This window comes from Plectropomus leopardus, chromosome 9 (assembly GCF_026936395.1).
Source record: "Plectropomus leopardus strain MGB_pleo_1.0 chromosome 9, ASM2693639v1, whole genome shotgun sequence".
Classification (NCBI taxonomy): Eukaryota; Metazoa; Chordata; class Actinopteri; order Perciformes; family Serranidae; genus Plectropomus; species Plectropomus leopardus.
The window spans coordinates 16,628,002-16,653,116 of record NC_142184.1 but is presented as its reverse complement, the minus strand read 5'-3'; the positions used below and the strand labels follow the sequence as shown (position 1 = coordinate 16,653,116).

Here is a 25,115-nt window from a genome sequence, read left to right as displayed (position 1 = left end):
TGTTCCATATATTGATGGGTACTTGCCCCCCTTAATTTACTTTTTTTTTCTTGTTGTCATGTTATTGTTGTACTCCTATTTTGTTATTTTAACCTCTTTGCTTTTGCACAGCACTTTGTAGCCTAGGTTTTGAAAGGTGCTGCTATATAAATAAAGTTTTACTTACTTACTGTAAGAACATCAGATGCAGGGTTAGCCTTTGCAAATTAAACAAAGCCAAATTATACAAATCATGTTGGTTGCAAGGTTGATGTGATTTGCAGCTCAAAAGCTCCAGGATTATTGTGTCTAGCTTTTGTTTTGGGTTTATGCAACACTTAAGCACATTTTTAACTGGCATGACAAGAGTCCTGCTGTATTACTTTAATCTTAGGCATAATGTTGATATACTTGTGCCAAAATTTAGTTGTAAGACTCCATTATTTCAGTTTTGTGCTCGAAAGATGCATATTTCTAAATAAATGTATTTAATAAAATGATCACAGTGCAAATCTGGGGCTAGGTGGTATTAGAAGAAGAAGACTGATAACAATTACTTTGGCAGTTTTGCCAATTATAAAATTTGCATGCACTTAAGCCCAGTTTAACACGTAAAAGGTGTGTGGCTCTTTTATTTTTACCCAATTTTCGGGTCTTAAATTTGAATGCCTTTGATTATTAAAATTATACTTATTATCACAAACTGAGCAGATGTTATGGTTCATGTCCACCAGAGGGCAGGTGAGGCTCTCAGCAGCAGCTCAGCGCAGACTGCTGCAGTTACACTTTCCAGCCATCAGTGGAAACAGCCAACACTTCGCTGCTAAACGCAAAAGTCTCGAGGAAGAAAAAAAACGCGCCTTTACCTGCGTGACGCATCTTCCTCAGCCTGTTGTGAAGGAGCTCACCTGCTAATGTCTCCAAGCGTCTGTCAGTTAGTACCTACCGGACGCGTGTGAAGTGTGTGCCTCCCCTCAGTTTATACGGACATAAATGTAAGTTTATGAAGTGTGTACGAACAGTGTATTTCACTGGCAGGTTTTGTTTGACGTGCACTTTAGTTCGCGAGCAGGCGCGTTTGCCGTATAGTGCGACAGCCAGCTAAAATGTATGGTTAGCTAAACCGGAAATCTGGCAGTTGTTTGTTTTAAGTAGTTTAGTTTGATAAACTCAATTGAAGACAGCCGCCGCTTATGTTTTGTTAAATATTTGTGTTAACGGAAGATAGCAGAGAAAACAATTAGGCAACTCTCCAAAACAAACGAATGAATGCGATTTAAGCCAGTGGGCCAGCCGCAGCTCAATTTGATCTCATGTAGGCCAGACCAGTGAAACCATTACATAATGCCTAAAAATAACTACGCCGTCAAATTTCCCTTTTCTTTTAGTTTGAAGAAGTACATTATGAAAACGTTCTTCCGTTTACAAAGCAGATCATGCACAGCCTAAATGTCTTAAGGAAAGCAGTTTCAGCAGTATGCTTCAGTTTTTCCACATTCAGTCAGTCTGCTACTCACTATTAATACATGCATTTTCCATACATGAGGTTAAATGTATGGCACTGGGTCAGCGTGCATTGTTAATAAATTGTTGATTCATTTACCTTCATGGTTCAAAACAAGAAGAAGGCTGCTGTTTTAAGACATATAATGAACATACATCCTTTAAGATAACCACCATTAAATGAGATATAATGACTGAAATGTCAGTGGAAAAATGACTTCCATCATGTTTATTTTCTCTGTAACCAATGGAGGGTTGCTTGCAAAAAAAATCTTTTCTCTATCAAGCTCTAGATCCAGAGTTAACTCTTGGTAAGTGTGTCAGAGTGGCCACCTTCAGGTATGATTCCACTTTGCCAACTGAATTTATGTTGGTCTGTTTAAAAATATTTTATTTGGCAGCTTGAGGTCTTGCCATAATTTATAGCACAAAGGTTATATAAGCGTGTGTTGCAATTTAAGGCTGTTTGTCTGTGCCAGCTGATTTTTTTGGGCTTCTGAAGAACTGTGTGACTCAAACTCAATATTTTAAAATGGGCTCCTTATCCATATGCTGTCCTTAATATTATTTAAGTTTAGCATTGCACTTCAGTTGCTGCTAAATGCATCTGCTTGTCAAAATTATGAAGAAATTGTCATAGTTGAATGAACTAGCAAAGGAAATAAAGATGGGGGCATGCCTACATGCCAAAACCGCTGTCCTTCTCATGTGCTGGATTATGCAGACACATCACATGCGTCTTGATATTTGCACATATCTCACAGAGAGGAAATTAGAAAATGCTACCATTATAAAAGACATCAGAAGCAATAAAATATAATCAATATGTTGTTGGCTTTAAGTTTATCTCAAGGTACCGTGTTGGCTAGGGTTAGGGTTATTTGATAGCTCCCAGCTATCGGTGTGTATAAATGGCACATAGTAAAACACTTTGGATAAAAGCGCTGTATAAATGCAGCCAACGTTTGAGATAAGTAGGCATTTCAGGAGATGTGTGTCTCTGCTCTGCAGTTACTCACTTTTACCCCTTGTCCTTACTGTCAGTGGTACGGCTCCTTCTTACCCCAGTGACCTACACATTTAACATGAACAGACCTCAAAAGGAAGATGTGGTGATGACTGCCCCCACAGAGATGACTGGAAGCATTCAGAAAAAAGAAGAAAATCACAGAGCTGTGTTTTCTGGCCAGCAGCATGAGCTGATACTTGTAAACATTGACAAATAACAAGTATGGCTGCACTAAGTAATCAGTTTGGAACTTCTCAGTTGTGTTTTCAAAGTGAATGCTCTCCAAAAGTCTATAAGTAGACATTTCAAATATATGTTTTTGATGTTAAGAGCACAACCGATTCTCTGACTTTGTGTTGTTGGTGGCGGGAAGATGCAGGGTTCTTCAGGGAAAGAAGACACAACCACACAGTATAGAAAAAGGAAAGTGCTACTTATCATCAGCGTAGTGAATTTTGGTGTTTCTGCAGGTGACATGAGGTGAATATGAACTGGTGTGTTACCTCAGACGTTGAGCATGATAAAGGACGAAAATGAAGTTATGGATTCTTAACAGTGACTGTGACCAGTTAGTTTGAATATTAATTACATTTAGAGAGTTAAATCACCACAATGATACATTTCTTATCCTCCGTTCTCAACAGAGTGCTTCAATCTGTAGTGGACAAATCGTAAAAAAAAAACTCTTCCTCTAGTTACTCAATTAAGTCAGTAACAGTTTTTAGTTAATAAGGTGCAGCCCACATATTAGTCAATTATGATAAAATATTCCACTAAACTAAATATCTTACAAAAAAAATGATCCTTCAAAGCACATCTTTTCTCCCAGGGTCTGACAGATTCCCAACTTGATACCAAACTTTGGATGTCAGTATTTGTTCAACGTGTTGACTAATAGACTAATTCTTTCTTTATTTTTTGAAAAAAATAATTACAACAAACAAAAAAACCCCCAATATATATTAATTTTGCTACAATACTGGTATTTCTAACGTTAATGCAATACCTTGAAAAATATTGATAATGGATACGATTTTTGACCCAGTGAGAAAAAACTGACATTTAGGACATAACATTTAAATTTTTTAGTAAAAGATAAATATAAAAAAGGCTAGGACATGACAATAATGACTTTACTTTTCTTGGTTAGTAGCAGATAACAGCAGAATGACTGCAGTAAACAATGAGAGCAAGAAAGCGTAGGTGGCACCAGTGCAGTCATACTGCAGAAAATTAGTACAATAACCACTTCAAATATAGAAATCAATAGGCTATGCATTAATAAATCATTATGTTTGACAACACCAATATTTAAATTAAATATAAATGTAAATGCACCCTAATCTTTATTAAAAGTTTACATTTTTTGGACGTAATGCAGCAAAAATGATAGATCGTTGCAGACAGAATGACCAAACTAAAACCTAGTTAATAAAGCGCTCAAAGTGCAAGTTACTTTCCGTGTTAATATTTTATGGCTGTGTGGGCCAGTGCAAGATAATGAATAAGCAGCACTTGATAAAACCTTTTTCTGAAGTAGAGCAGGTTGGCTCATCAAACAAATAAGGAACGCCTGTAAAACTGAGATATGAACAATCCACTCTCTCTTACCCTCTCTTCCTTATCACAACATTAAAGATTATCATTGCAAATGTAAGATTAACATAGCTAATGTTGGCAACCTAACTACATTTGGACCTACAATATGTGCAACTTATTTCAATGTGCTTGTGGAGCTTTTAAAAGCAGGGCTCTCAGTGTTTTTTCAGGAGGCACAGCAAGTACTTCATGATGTAACTGTTGTCTTTATTTAGATTTTGATATAAAATGTGTGACCAGATGTGATCGGGGATTTGCTCTGTCATCATCACATTGTTGCCAGAAGACAGGTGGTGCTTCTTTATCTTCCAGGCAGCTGGTGACTTGTTGTCTGCACAAAAGGTGCACCTTGTCGACTACGCTCCCCTCCCGCACTCAAACCCCACATCTAGAACAGACTAGATGTGATTGAATTATAAATGTGAATTGTAGTTAAGTAAAAAATACATTACTGACTCCAAAATATACTTGAGTAAAGAGAATAAGTACAGTTTCCTTTAAAAAAAAAAATGTATGCATTACTTGTACTGCGTCACTACCCACCCTTGAAAGAAGCACATCGTGCAGTGTCAAAGAGCTGAATAAGCAAGAGAGAGCAAGTGAAAAAAGAAAAATCAAAAGCATTTACTTTATCATTTATTTTATTTAGCATTATTTGTGAAGCTTAGTTGCGTTCTTTGTGAAATCCAGACCGTGTGTCTGCAATAGTGAGAAACAACAAAGACAGTTGTGCTGTAAAAATAGGGTTAATCATTTTTTATATCACCTTTTTATTGTTGTATGGGGTGCAATAGCACAGCATTACTAACACTGCAGATTTAAACACAGGGCTCCCACAGCCATGGAAAACCTGGAAAGTCATGGAAATTCACAATCACATTATTCAGACTGGAAAAGTGATAGAATTAGTCAAAATCATTGAAAGTTTTGGAAAAGTAATGTAAATTTTCTAGAGTGTAGAAAAAAATATATTTTAGTAATCTTCTGAGGATAACTTTCCACATAATGCTACATAACAGCAAATTAATTTTCTGTAGCTATTGACTTAATGTTGCTCTAGTATGCATCGACGTGCGATGTTTTATTAACCATCATGTACATTTTGTAATTTTTGGGTTTGTCTCTCCCTTCTTGTATGCCAGCTTGCTGAAATTGTATGTAAGAGTTTTAATCTGAAATGTTAGAAAAATGTGGGACAAGTGGGGCAAGCAAGAAAAAAAAATAGATTATGGCACCTTGAAAAATAATGGGAAAGTTTGGTAATTTTGTCTATGAAAATGTGTGGGAACCCCATACACAGTTAGTGCTAACAATTAAATCACCACCAAGCTGTTCGCAGCCGGAAACTTCAAATTCTATAGTTAGATCATGCTTGGTATTCAGTGATCAATTAATCCAAACTGAGTTACAAAAACTGCTGAATCTCAATTAACTTTTTATTAAGCATAGTATGGAACTGCTCATGGACCAGTCACATAGTTTGTGTATTCAGTGTCCCGAAATGGGATTTTTCTTATGTCTATGCGTCTTCTGTATTTTAGGTCCTCTGAATGGAACAGTTCTGTCTCTGTGTCATCTGACAGGAGGGACGCCTCTCCCCACCTGATGTCCTAAAGGAGGGCAAAAACAAGTAAGAGCAGAAAGGCATCATTTCTTTATGCGTTTTTCAGTTCCACTCAGTTGGCCATTAGTGTTGTGTAACCACATACATGCGAGATGACAGCCGGAGGTATTAGTGATTAATCGCGTGCATGTGACTTGGACAAGGCAGCAGATTGAACAGGTTGTGTGTGCGTGGTTGAATGTTCCTCACCATATTTCAGTGCTGTCAAAAAATCATTGACATGTTCCATCCAATTCAAAGAATGTTTAACTGTTTTAAAGGGTTTGATGGGAAAGCAACTCATGTGTGACTTGTAATTACCCCCTGTTCAAAGTTTGTACATGTTTTGAAAGAAAACAGTGTGGTTAATATTTCTCCCCTCAATGAACAACCAGTAATAAGTGTGTTTTTCAGTTTTTTTTTGAAGGAGTTCACAGTGTGTCTCAGACTTATGCTTCCTTCATCCCACATGATGTTAGTGTTGAATTGTGCCACACATACCTTGAGACCATACATATTTGGTATCCCTTTACACATATGGTTGTGATAGGCCAGGTTGCAAACCAATGAGCAGAAATGCTTTATGGCAATATTAACTTTCCATTTTTTGTGTTTTCCTTTGTATCATTCTGTGTGACCTGTCTAAATTCTGAGTTTTTAGTGGGTCTGTGAATGCAACACAGGCAGAACTCTTTATGTACTGAACTTGCTTTGCGTGCTAATAATTGTCTGGGTTTTAGGACTCATTCCTGCAGTGCTCTGTGCTCAGCAATGTCATTGATATAACATCATGAGATATTAAATACAGTTAAGCATAACTTTCCTGGCAATGTGACACTAATAAGCATTTTTTTAACAAACATACAATATCTTAACTTATACTTATTCTTTTACTCTAAAACTAATAAAATAAACTCAAAAAAATAAAATAATAAACTGTGTGTGTTAGTTTAGGAGGTGGGAGAGGGAAAATATTCAAAATCATGAATAATTAATTATTTTAAGTGATTTTGCAAATTATTTTTTGCCCAACATTGTTAATTAACATCATGTCCTGTGCGTGGTGTTTGGATGTGATTATTTCTCTGAACATTTTTTTTTATAGTATGAACGAGAGGCTCTTTTTCCAAGTAGCTGTATGCATGAAAAAAAAAATTCGAAGAGATTTCAAGCATGGGAGGAATTTTTACATTTGGTAGGGAGGATGCAATCAGTAGCATGGGACTCGCAGAGGCCTCCTCGGGTGACAAATTGAAAGTGTCTCGGTCTAGTTTATAGCCCTGATCAGGTCAAACGAAAAATATTGGAGGTCTGGGTGAGGAGACAGGCCCGCCTGGTGCAGATAAATGGACTGATCATTTCTTATTGAGAAACAATTCCTAAAAGGTAGTTTACTGTGTGACTGGGGAAGCGGCGAGCGGAGAGCAGAACACGCACCCACTGCTCCCTCCCTGACCCTTCCTCCACTGCCGGAATTAAATGGATAGAGAGAACGCGTGTTTCTGATGGCACTCCTCCGCCAGAGAGACACTCCATTTGTTATGAAGTAGGGGTTCTGATGAAGTGTAGGGAGCTCCTCTTTCTTTTTTCCCCCTTTTTTCATCCTTCCTTTCTCAGGCACTACAAGGCCGGCCTTCAGTCTGCTTCACATGAAATGGATGGAAGGAGCCGATTGAATTTTACACTCCCCTGGTCATGATTAATGTGTTTGGTGTGGGGCGTCTTGGCAGTGAATCTCGACTACCACTAGCTGGTGCTCAAGCTCTCCCGTCGCTGTATCCTCATAGCTTTGCAGAGGGGCAGGGGGGTGGCTGTTAAAGCAGGGCAGCTTTGCTCAAGAAACCAGTCCTTTCATAGCCCACAACCCCTTCAACTCCTCTCCCCTTGTGTTAATAGAAAATCTCTGCTCTTGCCCACTCGCTCGTTATTACTTCACGGTCAGTTTCTCAGTGTGCGCTGTACCCAGTGCTGCTTGGCAGGCTGTGCTGTAAATGTCAATTTATCACTTAACCCATTGTTAAAGGGTGAGAGGCCTAATAAAAGATGCCAAGTCATGTTATCGGATTCCTTAACAGACACTCATGGTGTCGGTTTAGTTATTCAGACTTCATGCGCAGACCTGAAATTACACCAGATTTCCAAGAGTCGATCACTTGTCTTTGAAAATGTTTTTTGATTAATCTCTCACAGGAGGTTAAAAATGTTAACAGCAAAGTATTAACAGGATTCATACGCAGTTTGGAATTTGATTTTTGTCTTCCTCAGGTTGGGATAAGCGTTGTATTGAAAAATCTTTCCAGACTCTTTTCCCTATTCTGTTTTCTAAAATATAAAATTGGGAATTTCTAACCCAATGGACATAATAAATAAAAGAGGCTGCACAGATGCTATGATTTTTTTTTATTCAGTGTGACAAAAATTGAGTAGTAAGGAAACCCAAACAAAAGAAAATGATGCAAAAATTATCATATTTTTTTGCCTGATGACTGAGATGTACATCTTGTGGAGTTACTTCAAATACTGCAGTAGTGGCAGAAGGTTCTATGGTTACTTCCGAAACACTTGAAAAGCAAGAAATTATTTAGTTTTGCATGAAGGCAAAACATATGTAAAAGGGTGGCTGGTGCTTGCCTGCATGCATAGAATTACTTAGTTTAACTTTTTTTCAGCTAATTTTAAGTTCTCATCTATAAAAGAGACAAAAAATATGAGGGGAACAAGAGTATAAAATCATCAATTATTCAATATGTTATGGAGAAATAATATAAGTAAAGGTAGCTGCAGGTAGTTTACTTCCTCTTTGGGCCAGGATGTTTGACAGGAAAACAATATCCAACTTTCTGTGTGTGGACTAAACAGCCAGGATAGGTAAATGCAAGTTTTCCGAGGGCTGGCTTTGAAATGGAGAATGTGAAGGAACCCTGTAATAGGCAGCACACAGAAGTAAAATAACTTCTGTTTCTGTAAGACATCAACTAGAAATAAACACAGTGATAAGATGATCCTGTGAATTAGAAAATGAAGTCACTATGTCCAGCGACAGCTGATCCAGACATCTTCAGAGTATCTGGTGATGAGGGAGCCATATTTAACGACATTAATGGCAGTAAGGCCGGGAGGAACAGACTGGATTTACAGAAGTGCCTCAGATGAGAGATCAATTAAGAGGTAACTGAGTGGATGAGCCAGACTAAGCAGGAACAGGAGCAGGTTTAATTTTGCATAAATAATGTACCGTCTAAGAAGAGAGAGGGAGATAGAGGCAGATACCACTTCGATCCCTTTTTTTTTTTTTTTGTAATTTGTTTTCTCCGATATTCACACACAGTTTATTTCTCTTTATCTCAGATGTCCACAACACATTTTTCCCATGTAATTTCAGCCATAATCCTGTCATCTATTTCCACATTAATTTTGCCATCTACTGTACACATATCAAATGTGTTTATACAGTTATAACCCAATAGATGCCCTGTAAGTGGATTGTATGTTGCCCTGCTGGAACTCCCCGTGCATCCTCCTCTGTGTAGTCCAAACCCTGCTTTGATCATCAGGACTTCAGCGGATGATGGATGGAGCTGTCTCCCTCCAGGTTGTCATAGCATCTGTTGCACGGGGCTCACTGTATTCTGCTCCATCGATGCTTGCATGCACACAGATAGGTCTCCACCACTGTTTGTGTGCGGGCCGTTTGGTGGGTAATGATGGAAAATGAGAAACACAAACCTACCCTTTCAGCACAAACCTCCCGGGGCCTGAATTTCTGTCTGTCTTACATGCTAAGATGAACTGGAATGGGATTTTTTTTTTTTGTATAATATTTCTCGATCTCTCATTAAAATAGGTAATCCAGGCTCCATTTTGCCTGACCTAAGCTGACTCTTAACAGAATGGGTGTCTGTGGTTGATATGGTTTAAAAGTGGCTGGCAGGTCCATCCTCTACATAAGTTGGTGGGGGTGAAGGTGTAGAGAGAGGAGATAACTGGAGATAAAAACAATGGGAGAGTGACGAAGGGAGGGATTGCTGAATGAGGGAGAAATCAATAGGAAATCAGTGTTTGGGGAGGGCCTGTCGTTTATCAGGTGACACGGTTAAACAGCGTTAAGGCACTAAAAGTGAGAAAAATATGGGCCATCCCCATGCTGGTATTGATCACAGCGGAATGGGGCAGCAGAAGGCCGAAGCCACTAATAAAATAAGACGTATCTGAGTGGGAATCAGCCAGGGATCGATGGGCACGGTGATCAAGGCCAAAAACATCTTCACTGGGATTTAAGCTCGTTCTGCTGTCCTGTGCCCCCCTTACACACCTCGATATAAGCAAGGGTTGGTGTGATAGAGGTGGTGGGGTCACTCAGAGGCCCTCTGGGCTGGACTTACCTGCACTGTAAAGATTTGTGTAAGACAGAGAGGGGTAAAAGCATGAATTGGATAAGAGAACTTGAGTGATGGAGTGAGACAGAGAAACTTTGCTTGATTTATATAAAATGTAAGTACTTTTTTTCCAATCTATACTGTAAGTTTTATCTGTCTGGCAAGGTGACAAAGTGTCTCGTTTACACTGGCATTTAGATCCTTTATTCATGACTTTGGAGAAGCTACACCTTCAGGTCTTTATCGCATCTGCCAGTTCTACCTGGATTTATAAGTTTCTCTGATTTTTTTTTTTTTTTCTTTAATGTAAAGATTCTCTCAATTTGTGTCAGATTGGATCAGAAGTTTTACTTAATGACATTTTTCTTATATTTTCAGTGGGGTTCAAGTAAAATTTTTTGGCTTGATGGGCCAAAGCTGTGTGTATTGGACAGTTGTGTTGAGATGTCTGCATCACAGTCGAAATCTATATGTGCTTTTAAGCAGTTTTCTCTCCAGTATCCTGTCTGTATGGGTTTGTGTCTGCGTTTTGGACGTTTTTTTTTGTTGGTAATTTTGTTTTGACGGCGTTAATATTCCAGAATTCAGGCCATATAGAACAACTACCAGTGAAGCTTCTTGCAGTTAACCCTGAGTGGGGCCTTTCCTGCCACCAGAGCAGGCAAATTCTAACATCTTTCATTATGAGCACAATTATCATTTTAAACACAAATAAAATAAACAGATTACTTCAGAAGAACACTTGACACAAATTATTGTATTGTGTAACTTTTTACATCTCAGACTGTCAAGTGCCAACAGCTGTCAAGCTGTCGGGGACACACTGTGCTCTCCCTCACCTGACTTGGAGGTTTTTGCTGCACACGGTGTCTCTCTCTTACCTGATGGTCAAGCTGTTGGGGATCAGGAGCTTGGGCTCGAGCTCACCTGACGGTGAAGTTAGGGGGCATATGGTGGTCTTTTTCTCATCTGATGCTGACATGACTGTGGTGTCAGCCTCATGTAATGTAGCATATTCTTCCTCTTGATCATTGTAATAATCAGGTAGACCTATTTCATTCTCATGGATCTTGTTGTTACTCTCTAAATCTTCCTGACTGGCTCTGACATGTATGTCAACGAAAACATTGGATCAGTAAAAAAATTTTAAAGATATTTGTTTAATTTTACACCAATGTTGGCACTGAAAATGTCGATGTTATCAAGATGTGCATCCTATGTAACTGTAATTTTTAAAAAAACAACACTTTTTTGTTATCAGTTTTCAAGCAAAGTTTCATCTACTAGATATCTACATGTGATATCGACAAGTCTCACAAGTACCTGCTTTACCATGTCACTGCTACATAAGGATGAGTTCTGGTAATAGCTTTTTTTAAGGCCTCTGATTGGCTAAACTCATCTTCGTCTTCATTGCGTGTTGGGCCACCATGGCTTTAGGATTCGGGTTATATCGCAGCCTGTTGGTTTGGCATGCTCTTGACAGCATTTCAGTTGTGCTATTTGTAAATTATGTCCTCTTACTTTAATTTGTCATGGCTGTGCTCCAGTCAACAATATCAAGAATGATCAAACAGGATGCACCTCATCTCAGTCTACAGTGTCAAGTTTATGGATTCATATGTGCCATGAAGTATTTGAAGTAGAAGTATTTTTTTCCTGTTTTAAATTTGTTGAATTTGGTTTAATTTAGGAAGCAACCTATCCTAATACTTGTGTTGAAAATGTTAATTTTTAAAACAAAACATGTTTTCAATCTGAAGCTTTGGGGTATTGTGTTAATGGAAAAATGGTGCGAATTAAATATGAAACAACAAAAATAAAGCCGTCTGAAGTTTTGGAAGTTTTTAGGTTTGCCTCATCAGCTGTTAATGGTGCTTTGCTGTCAATAACAATTAGAAAGCAGCGACATCTCTCACTTTCCTTGCCTCTTTATCTTCATCCGCCCCCATTTAAAAGCTGCTGTGTCGGTGTCATCATGCCAGAGGTTTTGTCTCAAAATGGGCCATAACAAAGAGAAAAAACAAGGAAATCAGTAGTTGTGGCTGATTAACATCTGGCAGTCGGCTTTTAACGAGTGCATCAAGGCATAGAAAAGGAGAGTTTTAGTATTATTCCAGCTTCTTACTCGTGTTTTAGCATCGGAGCAGTGGTGTAAATAAACAGGATATCTGTATACAGACCACTGTTTTCCAACTCAATTCCTCTCCCGTTTTCTCCTCATTTATTGCACACCAGATGGTGCAAGAGGAGGTCCCTGGAACAGATATGATAGCGGAGGTGCTAACAGAGAAGCTGAGGCCTGTGGTCTAAAGGGACATTCATTCCGGTAATTTGAAAAACTCCATTGTTTTTGTATGCATGTTCTTCTTCATAAACAGCTGTCAGCAGGGTAACTGTCCCCAAGTATGAATGAGGACATTGGATGTTCTTTGTTTTTGAATTCCCTCCGGATCGTCTCTGCTCTCTGTGCTGGCTGTATCTTTCAACATCACATACAAAAACATTCAAATGTGTTTTAACCACTGCCCAGCTGCTGTAGTTCTTGGAAAGATCTGGTCGCTGCTGGACTTCAATCTTTCATCATGTTGATGTGTGAGCAGTTATGCTGTTCACAGGATTTAAAGGACATTTCCTGTGTTGAGCAAAAAAGCCAAATGGCTACAGAGAGTGTGTAACTGGGGAGCACAGGGTGTGATGAAAAAAGTCAAACAGTTTTTATGCAGGACAGGGAAGTTAGATGGAGGACCTATAGGAGATGCTAGCGGAACAGGATTCCTGTAGAAGTCTTAAAAGGCTTTGAATTTATTAATCTCAAAATTAGGCCTTAATTTGTATTAGAATGTCTAAATCAATATTTCAGTAGTCTTAAAAATGCTGAGACATGGGAAGTAGGATTTGTTTTTCTGATGTTGCATTGTAAAATCTCAAAGTAATTGTTAAAAAGTTTTATTTATTTATTTATTTAAATTAACAAATGCCTCTTGCATTCACATAATGCAGGCCATGATAGTGGAACCAACAACAACACTTATATTTTGTTTAAGGCTAGTATGCTTAGAGTTGAGGATCCACTGTCTGCTTGTTAGCTGTCATTGTAACCTGAATGATATTGACCAAATTCTACAAAAAATGACAATTTAACCAAGATTTTATGGCATAGCTAAAACCAGTTCACAGAAATGCATATGAGGCTCCATGTATTTTATGCAGAAAGTTTTTCAAAGTGGGTATGATGGGAATCAAGGAAGTGAAATCCCACAATTAAGCCTTTTTTACACAGAGATCTTGCTATAGGGCCACTGTGAAGTTCCTTTTCTATGCTTCCTTTGCGTTTTTACACAAAACCAAACGACCACGGCATAGTGCTGCTCCATTTGAAATAGGATGCTGGCATTGCAGAATTAAAGGAGGCATGACTGGAGTGACATTTAACACAACAGCGTCGGCTTCTAGTGTGAGATATATCATACACGTGGGCAGTGCTTTATAAACACTAACAAAGGCATAATATACAGGATGGTGAGGTGGCATAACATCACACTCCGGCCTTGAATAGGCAGCGTTTAAGGTGTTGTAAAGTGAGAAATGCAAAACCGCTAAGAAAATCACCAAAAATATGCTTTTCACAGTTCTATTCTACCCTCATCTCCACCATGAGACAAAAATTTCATTTTATTTTACAATAACCATTTGGGCATTTGTCCCTAACCCTTAAAGTAAGTTGGTTAATGTTTTTTTTTTTTTTTTCATTTTTGGTTATTAGTCTTAAATTTCATCAAATGGCTTTAGAAAAATCTTAAGTCTTAAATCTGACTCACCTTGGGCTGTAGGAGCCCTGTGGCAGTACTAAACCGCCAATGACCAGAGTCAATGTCAGTACCGGACAAGTGCTTTTCTCTTTATCTCCACATTTTTCTGTGCCTCGTACTGCAGTATGTTTAACAAGTGCTACAAGTGAGAGGCGACTGAGGAGAGAGCAGAAGTGTGACAAATAGCAGCAGATCATGCAGAAAATGTGCAATGCTAAACATCAGTTACTGCACATGGGAGAAATGGTGTGTTTGTGCAGTGTTTGCTGTCCAAGGAGTTCTGGTGGGGAAGATAAAAAAAAAAAAAAAAAAGGGTCGCTCTCACAGCTGGGGACTTGGAATTGAATAGATGGCTTCCTTTTCACAGTTTAAAAAAATTATGTTGAGGAGGGCAGAAAATCTTGCTGGGGTTTTGAGTTTCTTTTGATGTGTCGTGATGGCGATTATGAAATCCAATAAAAACTAATTAGGAAATTAGGAGGCAGATCAATAAGGTTTGCTCTGGTGGAGCATGCTGTTTGCCTGTGTGTGTGTGTGTGTGTGTGTGTGTGTGTGTGTGTGTGTGTGTGTGTGTGTGTGTGTGTGTGTGTGTGTGTGTGTGTGTGTGTGTGTGTGTGGCGGTCAGTTTCTTGCCGACCCCCTTCTGTCCAGGGAGAGTGTTGCAGCTCTGACCCGGCCAAAGCAATTGTTACTGATACTCCTCTGTGGATTCAGTCTGCTCTAACCTCATACGGCTGTAATTTATATTTTGTTGACTGCCAGTTTCTTCGTCCATGTGTAATCTGATTCTATGGGTTCTCATTTTTGCTAATTTCATCCTTCTAATGTTACACCTAATGTACCCTGAAACCTCTTTATTGCTCTTTATTGCTCCAGCTTTGCTTTACTTACTTAATTTATTTATTTAGCGTTGGTTTGTCCACCACAAAAACAAGTGACGTAGTGGTGTTGCATTGACAGGAATGTGATGGAGAGTTGTATGAGGTTTCTGTCTCGCCCTTGTCTTGAAAGATGAATAGCCGTGTTCAGGTTCTGTATTGAAAACCATGCTATCTTGAATTTTACACTTTCAGCACTTCGACAAAAGTGAGCCAAAAAAAAGTTGGATATTCATGAAATTAATGCCTGTGTTTATAGCATTCCAAACTTAGCTACAAAGTGTATCACCTTTTCATTTCGAACAATAGTGTGAGAAAGAAGACCAGTCCAGGCATGAATACAACCAGGTTCCTACTGGGAATGGGGTTGAGGGTTATGGTGGTGTTGGAGTCGGGGGTTTAGTTTGGGTGAGAGGTGGGTTCAAGCTACAGGTCTGTAGGATAATAAATGAGTTGCCAGGCCAGGCCAGGCCAAGAGGATCGCAGGGTGTATTGGACAGTACCGACCCCTCCCCGCCTCTCTCTCCAACACCCCAGTCCTCTCCTTGGCCCTACGTGCCGCCCACCAGTCGGTATGGAAACGGGGCCTTATTTAGCGGCCGGACTCGTCCGTGTCCGCGGCTGGCTATTTGTCCTTGTCTAATTACGGCTGCTGGCTGCTGGCCGCGTGCACATGACTAATGGAGGGGCCGGGGACTGGGAGGGGCGAGGTTGGGTGCAGGGGGGAGGCAGCGGGGGAGGAGGAAGCAGTGGACGAGCAGACCGGCCGCTGGTGATTTGTGGACCAGGCACTCTGTCATTGCCCTGGACCCATTTGTCTTCAAGAGGAGTCGGGAAGAAGAGGGGTGGAGATGGAGGGGATGGTGGTGGTGGTGGCGGAGGGGGCTCCAGGGCAGAAAATGGTTTACAATGACTCCCATTTTCCAGCACTTTCATCCTTGGCCACAACAGCGTGCATGGTTTGCCAGCGATGGGATGGAATGGGCGGCTGATGTGATGTAGGATATGACAGAAACCTTGACAGCTCGCCGCTGTTATTTCTTTTTAGGGGGTTGGCTTGATGGCCACCCTCCCTCTCCCCTGAGAGCAAGCCTTATCTGTTTTCTCCCTGTCATGGGGTGAGAGCAGAGGCTCTGTAGATTCAATGCTCTGCTGTCTGGACTCTAACTTGGAGACCAATTATATCTCAGATGTCTCAGACTATGCACATACATCACCCACAGCTTAGACTTTGGCTGTTGTGTTTTCTTTTTTATATCATCATTCACCGGTGTGTAATTCATCCGGAGACCATCGTGATCATAGGCAGGCAGTAGATTCAGGTAGGGATGTCCCAATCACATTTTTCCATCCCTGATTCCAATTATCTAATATTGAGTATCTGCTGATACTGAGTCCCGATCAGATACTTTTGTTTTCCTACATTATATAGCTTCATACTTCAAAAAGGCTTATTTAAAGTTATTACAAAAATACCTGCATCCAAGTTGTTCCTTTATGTTTTTTGTATTTATTTATGAGCTTATAATTATTGTTATGTATTTATTTATTTTACAAAATAAAGTAGAAAATAAAAAAACATCCCTTTAATGTTTAATCTTGTTGGCTTCCTCACTGTCTCGAGGGAATGTCTCTGTCCCTTTAAGAGTCCAGTATTTGTTGCTGTGGCAGATTGTGTCTCAGTAACCTGAATGAGTTGTATTCTGTTGAGTGTTTATTTCCGTCATCGGCACATCTTTTGGGCGGATTTCCCTTCATTAATGAATAAACCATGTTGGCTTTTTGCTTGCGCACTTGCAGTGGCGAGTGGTGAGTGAGGTTGTAGTAAACACAGCGTGGCTGTCTGTCTCGGTGCAGGGCAGACAGATATCGCAAAAGGAAAAAAAACAAAACGCAAAATGTGAGACTCTTGCACTGAGCTGAAATAAAATGAATGCTCATAGCTTTGCTAAATAACGTAAACAGTCTCATACTGCATTTTCGTTTATGGTGTGTGGTGTTTCATGGCGGGCGGGCCTCAACCGCTGCTCTTGAGCTTAGTGAAGCAGAGGTGATGACGGCTGCGCTCCGCGTTGCTCTGCATGAAAGTAAAAACATCTGTGTGACAGCTGACATATAACAAAGGATTGGATGCTCTGTAAGCTAAATATTCACGATCCCGATCATACAAAAAATGCCTTGATCGCCCCTCGATCCGATGTTTGAGATCGTATTGGGACATCCAGGTTGTACTCAGAAAGTCCTGTTTGATAATCAATGAATAGATGTGTAGCAAATTACATTTTAGGTGCATTTTGTACCAACTTATAATTCTCTACTAGCCCTTTTTCAGCATTTCCCTCCTGTTATGTGCAGCTTTCTGAAGCCACCTGCATCCCTTTTCCACCTGGAGTCCTTATTAGACCCGAGCTCTGGTTTCTTCAGCCACACAGACAGGAAAAAGCAGCAGTAGGGCAGGAACTACTAACTCTGTATTGATTTTACACAGTTTTTATCTGCCCCCCTTTGCGCTTTCTCCAGGTCTTTTTAAGTAAATAAACACCAGATTTGTCATGTTTGTCCAGGGAGAGGAAGGGGTCGATCGAGGGGATAGGGGGTGGTAGAGGGAGGCCAGGCTCAGGCCTCGCACTGGGTCAGCCATGATTCATTCTGCCATCTCATGGATGGAGGGATTCGGGTAGGATTGTTGAAGGGTGCCTGTGGAGCCTCTCTCTGACCTCTATCGCTCCAGTCCCTCCCCTAACGCTCCTGGGCAGCCCCGGTCCTAAATCACCGGCTGTCAGCGTGTTGGCAGAACAATGGTGCAGGGTCTTCTGCTCCGTCTCAGGCTCCAGCCGACTGGACACGGTTTCCTCCATCGTTAGTGTGAGCTCGTAAGCTCGTACCCTCTCCGGTCCTTCCTGGCCCCTGAGCCCCACAGGGCCCAAAGGAGGTTTGGGGTTAGGCTTGGCCTGATGGTCTGATGAGTTGCTGGACCTGAGGACTGTTGGTATGGGGGCAGGGAGTGAGGAATGTTGCCTCATGGATATTACATTTTGTCTCTTTGCTTGTTATATACGCTGATCATTTATTCTGGCTATGAAGTGTGAATGAGGTTGTAACTGGCTGTTTGTACAACGAGTGAATGTTATAGATAACTTAAGGGATGGTGAAGAATCTCCACAAGGGTCACACTTACTAAAAGTTAGGGCTGAAAGAAGTAGATTCACCATGTTGTTTAACTGATTAGATGATTGACATAAAAGTTATTGTCAGCCGTTATGATTACACACATTTCGCACATCAGATTCAGCTGATATTCGCCTTGATGGCAGTTGCATATGTTTTTCTGTTTTGTCACATCAATTTTGTGCAGGCCAAAAAGCAGGGCTTGAGAATAGAATAGGTAAATTAGAAAACGTACTTTGCATTAACATGGCACCCTGGGATTTCTTTGTGACTAACAAACTCCCTATCAATGTGTCAGAGGACGCACTCTATTGTTTTACTGATAATGCTACATTGTGAACAACAAATCTATGTTAAAATTGTCAGGAGGAGAGCTGGTTTGCATTAGCTGTTTGCAGCCACTTGCTGCAACTAACAGCTAATGGAAGTTGTATTTAGTTACAGTATGATGCATTCAAGCGCTGTTCAGTAAAAAAAGTAAAAGGCAAAGGTAAATTTATAATGTTGGAGAAAGTTTTTGATATTTTTACAGCAATATAAAATAGACATTAGTGAGGGAACAATGATACATTATTTAGGTAGTAAAAGGGTTTTGGGATTTTCTTTTAGGATTTTTATAAAGGAAGGTTAATTTATTGTTTTTTTTCATAAATGTTTATGATTGAATTTGTGCTCATTCAAAGATGGTGGAATTAAGTTTTTTTTTTATATAATGAAGATTTTTTTCTGGTTTCCTGGCACAAACGGGTGAATAAGTAAAAAAAAATAAATAAATAAAAAAAAATAAGCAACACCAAAAAACCCTCTGTATCGGCTTAACTGTGACTTGAAACATCAGTATTGCTACTGGCCTAGAATTTCACAATCGATGCAGTCCTAAGTATTTGCTGCTATTTCACTAGTTTATATACGGAATTGGAAATTGAATATCTTTGAGATTTGGACTGTTTGGCAAAATGTAAAGATATCAATTTGGGTTTTGGGAAATTGTGATTCTTTTGGTCTAAAAGTTTAATCAATGAATTGTAGAAATAACAGGTAGAATAATCATCGATGAGAATATTTGTAGTTGCAGTCCTAAATTAACCATAATTCACTGGATGACTCTCTGAGTATTTGACCTCAATTGTTTTGTTTGACTTCCCGATTTGCCCTCCTCCTTTTACCGTTTAAAGTCAAGAGTCCGAGGTCAATCTATCAAATCTCCTAACTGAGGGTCGATCAATATGTCAGCAGCCCAGCACTCCCTTAGCAGTTATGATGATGTCCGTGGTCCTGTGCCTGCCTCGCCTGCTGTTACTGCCGCTACAGCGCGCTGAGCAGGGGATCGAACCCAGCCTGTCAGGGGGCCTGACGGAAAGCATGAATCACTATTACTGGAGCTGCTGTTTGCTCCCCGGTGCTCGGCAGACATGTGCAAACTCTGATGCACCATAAGTAGTGTACCGGCCTGTACTACACACACACACACACACACACACACACACACACACACAGAGCGAGGTTATTTATGAGAAAAAACGTCTTTGTATTCTGGAATGTAAAGGTGAATTAACCACACATAAAAACAGACACACACTTATCCACCCACACACAGACACACACCTAAATGTGCTCACTTTATCACCCAATTAAGTGTCAGTTGGTATTTGACCCATTAGCTCCTGGAACCTGATCCAGCCTGCCCACCACCTCTGGACTTGTTAGCCCGGTGTGAGCTCAGTTCAGTGGGCCTCGAAGGGCTCCGGTTACCCCCCTAATCTCATTGGAACGCTTTAGCCACGGCTAGCGGATGCCTGCATGTCCGACAAACAGCCCACACGCTAATAGCATCGTGCTTTGTGTTTATGGTTTGTGTATGTGTGTGTGTGTGTGTGTTCACGCACAAAACAATACTGGTATGGATCTGTTACTGAATAGTGAGCACAGGGCCAGGGAATATGATGTTGAAAAATGGTTTGTGTGTGTGTGCGCACAAGCAGTGTGTTTGTGTGTAGAAATAATATTCTAGTTTACAGGATGCAATTTCCCCTTAATATGCCCATCCTAATGTAATTTGGCGTCTATGGAGTGTCTGTGCGCTGGGCCGAGCTGGTGTGTGTTTCTGCTGACTGCTCCTGTTTTGTGTTTATATGGATGAGTGGCTCTCTGGAAGAGCATTATGCATCCTTTTCAGCATTTAAAGATTATGTGCACGGTGGCGGCAGAGGCATTAGACAAACAAGGAAATATGTCTTTGATTAAAATATATTTTATCTCTTTATTGATTAAAAGGCTCAGTTTGGTAATAGAATGTCTCTGCCCCTCCCCACTGGGCCTGTCTTTGCTTTTTGTTTTTTCAGCTTCACCTCTAAGGATAATAGAAAATGGATATTTAACTGCAAGTATCTACACTCGGGCTGAAATAAACAATCATTTCTATTATTGATTAATTTGCCCATTATTTTCTCAATTAACTGATCAATCGTTTTCACTAAAATGTCCGAAAATAGTGAAAAATGTCCAGTGTAATTTCCCAGAGCCAAAGGTGACTTCTTCAAAAGGTGTGTTTTATCTGAACAACAGTCCAACAATCCAAAGCTGCTCAGTTTGCTACATATTCAGTAAGCATGGGACCTGAAATTGTATGGCTTTTTTGCTTAAAAAAACCCCAGACTAAAATAATTTGACTATCAAAATAGCTACCAATTAATTTTCTATTAATCGACTAATCGATTAATCACCTAATCAGAGGCCCCACGATATGATATTGTCACAATACTTAAGTCACATGACAATACTATTGCAATATTATATATTTGTGATATGCTAAGGATTTTTGATAACCTATATTACAATATATTGCAATTTTCCCCTTTTTTAACTGCACATGATGTTCACAAAGAAAAACTTCAGAACAACATCTGTTTTTATCTTAAGATATATTTTTCAGTCTGTTCTTTAACTTCAGTCATTTTTAATTTAGCAAAATGCATTTAGTACACTGAAAAAGCCATTTATTTTATTATTTAAGTAGGCTACTAAAAGTAAAATTTGTATTTGTAATACCAATAATTTCTATACTATAAAAAGGAATTTGCGTCAGTGTATTAAATATTGCCAAGCAAAATATTGTAATACTATGCTGTATCCACATTTTTGCTCTCATCCCTACATGAGACTAGTAAATGTTTGACTTTTTTGCTTAAAAAAAGACTAAAACGAATATTGAAAGATTAAAATAGTTGCCAATTAATTTTTTGTTGATTGACTAATCAGTTAATCATTGCAGCTCAAATTTGAACTGTATAGCCAAACTCAAAATACTATAAAACCAGTGTGTAAAGGTAGCTGTAGTAGTCTGAATTTATTAATCATCAAATGCAATGACACTGCTCGGTTGTTGCGTTTGAGTTTTTATTCTTGAATTTAAATGACAGCAACTTAAACTGCATCCATACTGTTTCACACATTCATAACTAGGACAGCACTTTTTGGTTTTTCACTGTTGCAAGCATATTTATGCCTTTCTAGATTGTTTTGTAGATTGCGTCACAAAATTTTCTGTCTTTTCAAGTAAGAAAATGTGTTACACTAAGAATAACAGCAGTGTTAAGAATGAATTGTTGCTCACAGTGATTAACCCTGCAAATTACTGCTGAAATGATCACTTGATTGATCAATCAGTCGAATGACAGAAAATAATAACTTGTACTTTTGAGACTTAGAGTATCATTAATCATTTATCTTGTAATTGCTGGTACAGTAAATCTTTGTGGGTTACAGCTAGAAAAATGCTCTATTTTCTTGCTAATTTTTTTTCAGGCAAAGTCACCAGGTTTGCATAATTTTGCAGTCTAGTAATGAGTGATGGGTCTTTGTGCTTATTTTTGACATATTAATTATTTTTAAAAATAGTTTTGATGCATTTTATAGACTTTCATGCCATGTCATCTGACTTCTTGACTGCTACATGTCACATTCCACTACTTGCAGCACTAAGAACAATAATTTATTAACTATTTACAGATGCATTGAGTTGGTTTGCTTTTTCCACTAGCATGTGCATCTTGTAAGTGGAAAAAGTTGGCCCAGAATACTTTTTGAACCTTGACTACCCTGCAGGGTCACGTGTGACAGCGAGCCGACAGACATACTTACACAAACACGTCAAACGTCTCACCCACAATGGCTTGATATTCTCTGGTGGCCTCTAGACATCAGGGTCAAGCCCCGTCTGTACCTCATTAGTCAAGTCATGATACAAGCTGGGTGAGAGGCCAGATCATGTCCTTAAGTCAGAGCATGTTTGTCTGTGTCCCTGTGAACACCTTACTGTCAAGTTCTTATGCCTCTCCGCTGATGACAAAGAGCGACAGAGGAAGAAATGTGTTTCAGTGTGTGTGTGTGTGTGTGTGTGTGTGTGTGTGTGTGTGTGTGTGTGTGTCTTGTGTGCTTGATGGGGAGACACTGAGCTGAGGCTGAATGAGAACAGATGGAGATGTGCTCTTTAATTAACCCTGCAGAATCACAGGGCTGAAAACAGGCCTCGGTCCGTGAATAACATCCAGCACATCCATGGTGTGTGTAAGGTGCAATGTTAGTGTATATGACTTTTGTGTGTGTGTGTGTGTGTGTGTGTGTGTGTGGGTGTGTGTGTGTGTGTTAGTGTGGAGTCTTCTGTGGAGTAGCCGGAGCATCGACCCATTCCCCCATCCCCCTTCCCTAGAGCAGGGCGTTTTATTTCTCATTAGCGGGCAGCAAACTGCTGGGGGATGAAATTTGCTAACAGGAATTAAAAGTGCATTAACACATCTGAGAGATTCATTTCTGCTAATAGTTTTATTAGTGCTCTGACCTTTCAGTTCATTAGAGGACTGTGGGAAAAGGGAGGGGTGGATGAGAGGGTCTCAGGGCTCACTGTACTTGGGTAGACCTTTGAGAGTTGATGCATTCACAAAGCAGACGTTATGACGGCAACTGACTGCTTTTGTGAAGCTTTTTTGATTTGCTGGCTGTGATCGCCTATTCAAAGACTTATATACAGTCATCTACATCCTTCCTCAAAAAGTGTGCCCTCGCTCTTTTCTCATGAGATGCAAAACTGCGGACCACCTGATATTCCAGCAACTGCTTTAAGACGGTGCCTACTCAGTTTCAGTGGCCTGATGCTCACCTCCCTCCACTCAATTACCAGAATTTATAACACAATGTTTTTCAGGTCTGTTAGCGCTTGAGTGTATCACTTATCCAGCCGGTTAATTGTTTATGAACTGTGCCCTCCCTCTCTTTCAAATGAAGTGAGAGAACGGAGAAAAGAGCAGTGAGTGTGACAAGAATGGCATTTGTTGGAGAGGAATGGGTCAGAACAGTCAACAGTGTTTTAAATGTAAAGTCGACCAATCAAGTCCTGCAGTCGCTAACAGAGTCCCTCCTAGATGGCATAGATGGACAGTGAGATAGTGTTTGAATTTACCTCACCAAGCAGGGCAGCTAAACGGGAATTAATGTTGTTTTCTTTCTGTTTTATTGGAAAGCAAGTGAGACAAGTTACAGTGCAATTTGCTTTCCCCTGTTCCCTATAATTAGCACCTTACAGAAATGAAATAACATTGACGAGAAGGTCAATAATCCTGATCTATAGTGAAATTAATCCTGCTATCGACACAACAAGCAAACAATACAATTAAGAGCAGAGGGAGGAGAAGGAGGGGAAAAAAGAAAATAGAAGGAAAGCAGCAGGTCTGAGGAATAGGATGTGTTTTATCTCTTGGGTTCACTGTGCAGAAATCCTATGAAGGTTTCTAATTAATTCATCCATTGTTAATGAAGGCAAAGCGAGGAACCAGGGATTATACATGAGGAGAGGAAGCAACACAATTAGAGATACCAGCCCAATGATTGCTTTTTTAACTTGCTGTTGTTTCTAGCTTGTACTTAGTTGACTTGCTGGGGTACATTTATTGGCCATTTTGGAATAAGCTTAACCTCTTCTGTGTGCCACCAAACTGAAAGAAACTGAGAGAGGGGTTAAGTTAAAGTATAATGTTAAGTAAACCAGCACTCTTCAGCAAAGCAAAGGTGGAAAAATGTGAATATCATGAAAACTCATCCTCATACCTTGCGGTTTAAAACTATACTGTATGTTCTTACAGTAACATGATAAATCAACTTTTCTAAACTGCACATATTTGTAGTGACAGAAGTGCAAGTGGAGCTGCCTGTGAATCCTGTCAGCTCCTCATTTGGGGTCAGAAGGCTGTTGAAAGCTATCTGACTTTCCAATCTGTCCAAAATCCACATCCCTCTTCCAAATTAGTACCTATTGTATCTACAATGGGAGACATCAGGATGATACCCCAGGTATCTGAACCCCCCCACAGATTTATAATAATAACCAGATACTGGACGCTAAGATGGCACCTGTTCAGTCCATTGGAGTTGCTTGCTTGGCACATATGCTCTATAAAGTTTCCTCCTTCTTGGTTTATTTCCACAGTGTGCATCTTACTGAATATGAGCAGTAGTGTTTCTACCATTGATCTTGCCCATGTGTTTTCACTAAGCTCATAGACTTTACATTGTGATGATGTCACATAATTTTTTTCTCTGCTTTTTTCTTGGCAACAGTTTGACAGATGTCTCTTTTAAAATGGGTGTGTACAGGGAAATTAATTTTGGGGATTTGCATGGGTTTCTTTTGCTGCAATATTGCAATTGGCCACTGGAAAAAAAAAAACGGAAGTAAGGCTGAGCAACGTTCCTGGGGGCCAGTTGCAAAGAAAATGTAAAAATGAACTTCAGCTACATCCAACCATGCTGTAGAGAAATCTTATATTTGCCCAAATACATTAGAAAAGATTAAACTATTATTGCTATTGTACATAACAAGTATTGACACCTAATGCAGTTTTGCATCTCACCAGCAGAGCAAAAAAGCAGTAAGTAAAATGTATTTATATAACACCTTTCACAGACATAGGTCACAAAGTGCTTGAACAGGGCAATATACGACATACACGAAGTGGAGCATAGAAAATTAGGTGACAACCCAAGCCACATAGTTAAAAGTGCACAATTATTTTGCACATTTAAGTACAGTGCAAAGTCATATACCCTGTCATATAGGGTAACAGTAACAATACCAGCAATATATAGAATAGGCACTAAGGTGTAGATATACAGAAGGAACAGAAGGAAGTTTGAGAT

At 39.7% G+C, this 25,115-nt stretch overlaps 1 long non-coding RNA gene across 1 annotated transcript in view; it reads left to right on the top strand.

The window, feature by feature from the left end:
• Positions 1–853: 853 nt before the first annotated feature.
• The window catches only part of LOC148188714 (uncharacterized), a 244,688-nt gene continuing 220,426 nt past the window's right edge, over positions 854–25,115 (top strand). The window contains exons 1-2 of the long non-coding RNA XR_015777483.1: positions 854–974; positions 5,632–5,720. This is a non-coding gene — a long non-coding RNA (uncharacterized LOC148188714). The remainder of the gene's footprint in view (positions 975–5,631; positions 5,721–25,115) is intronic.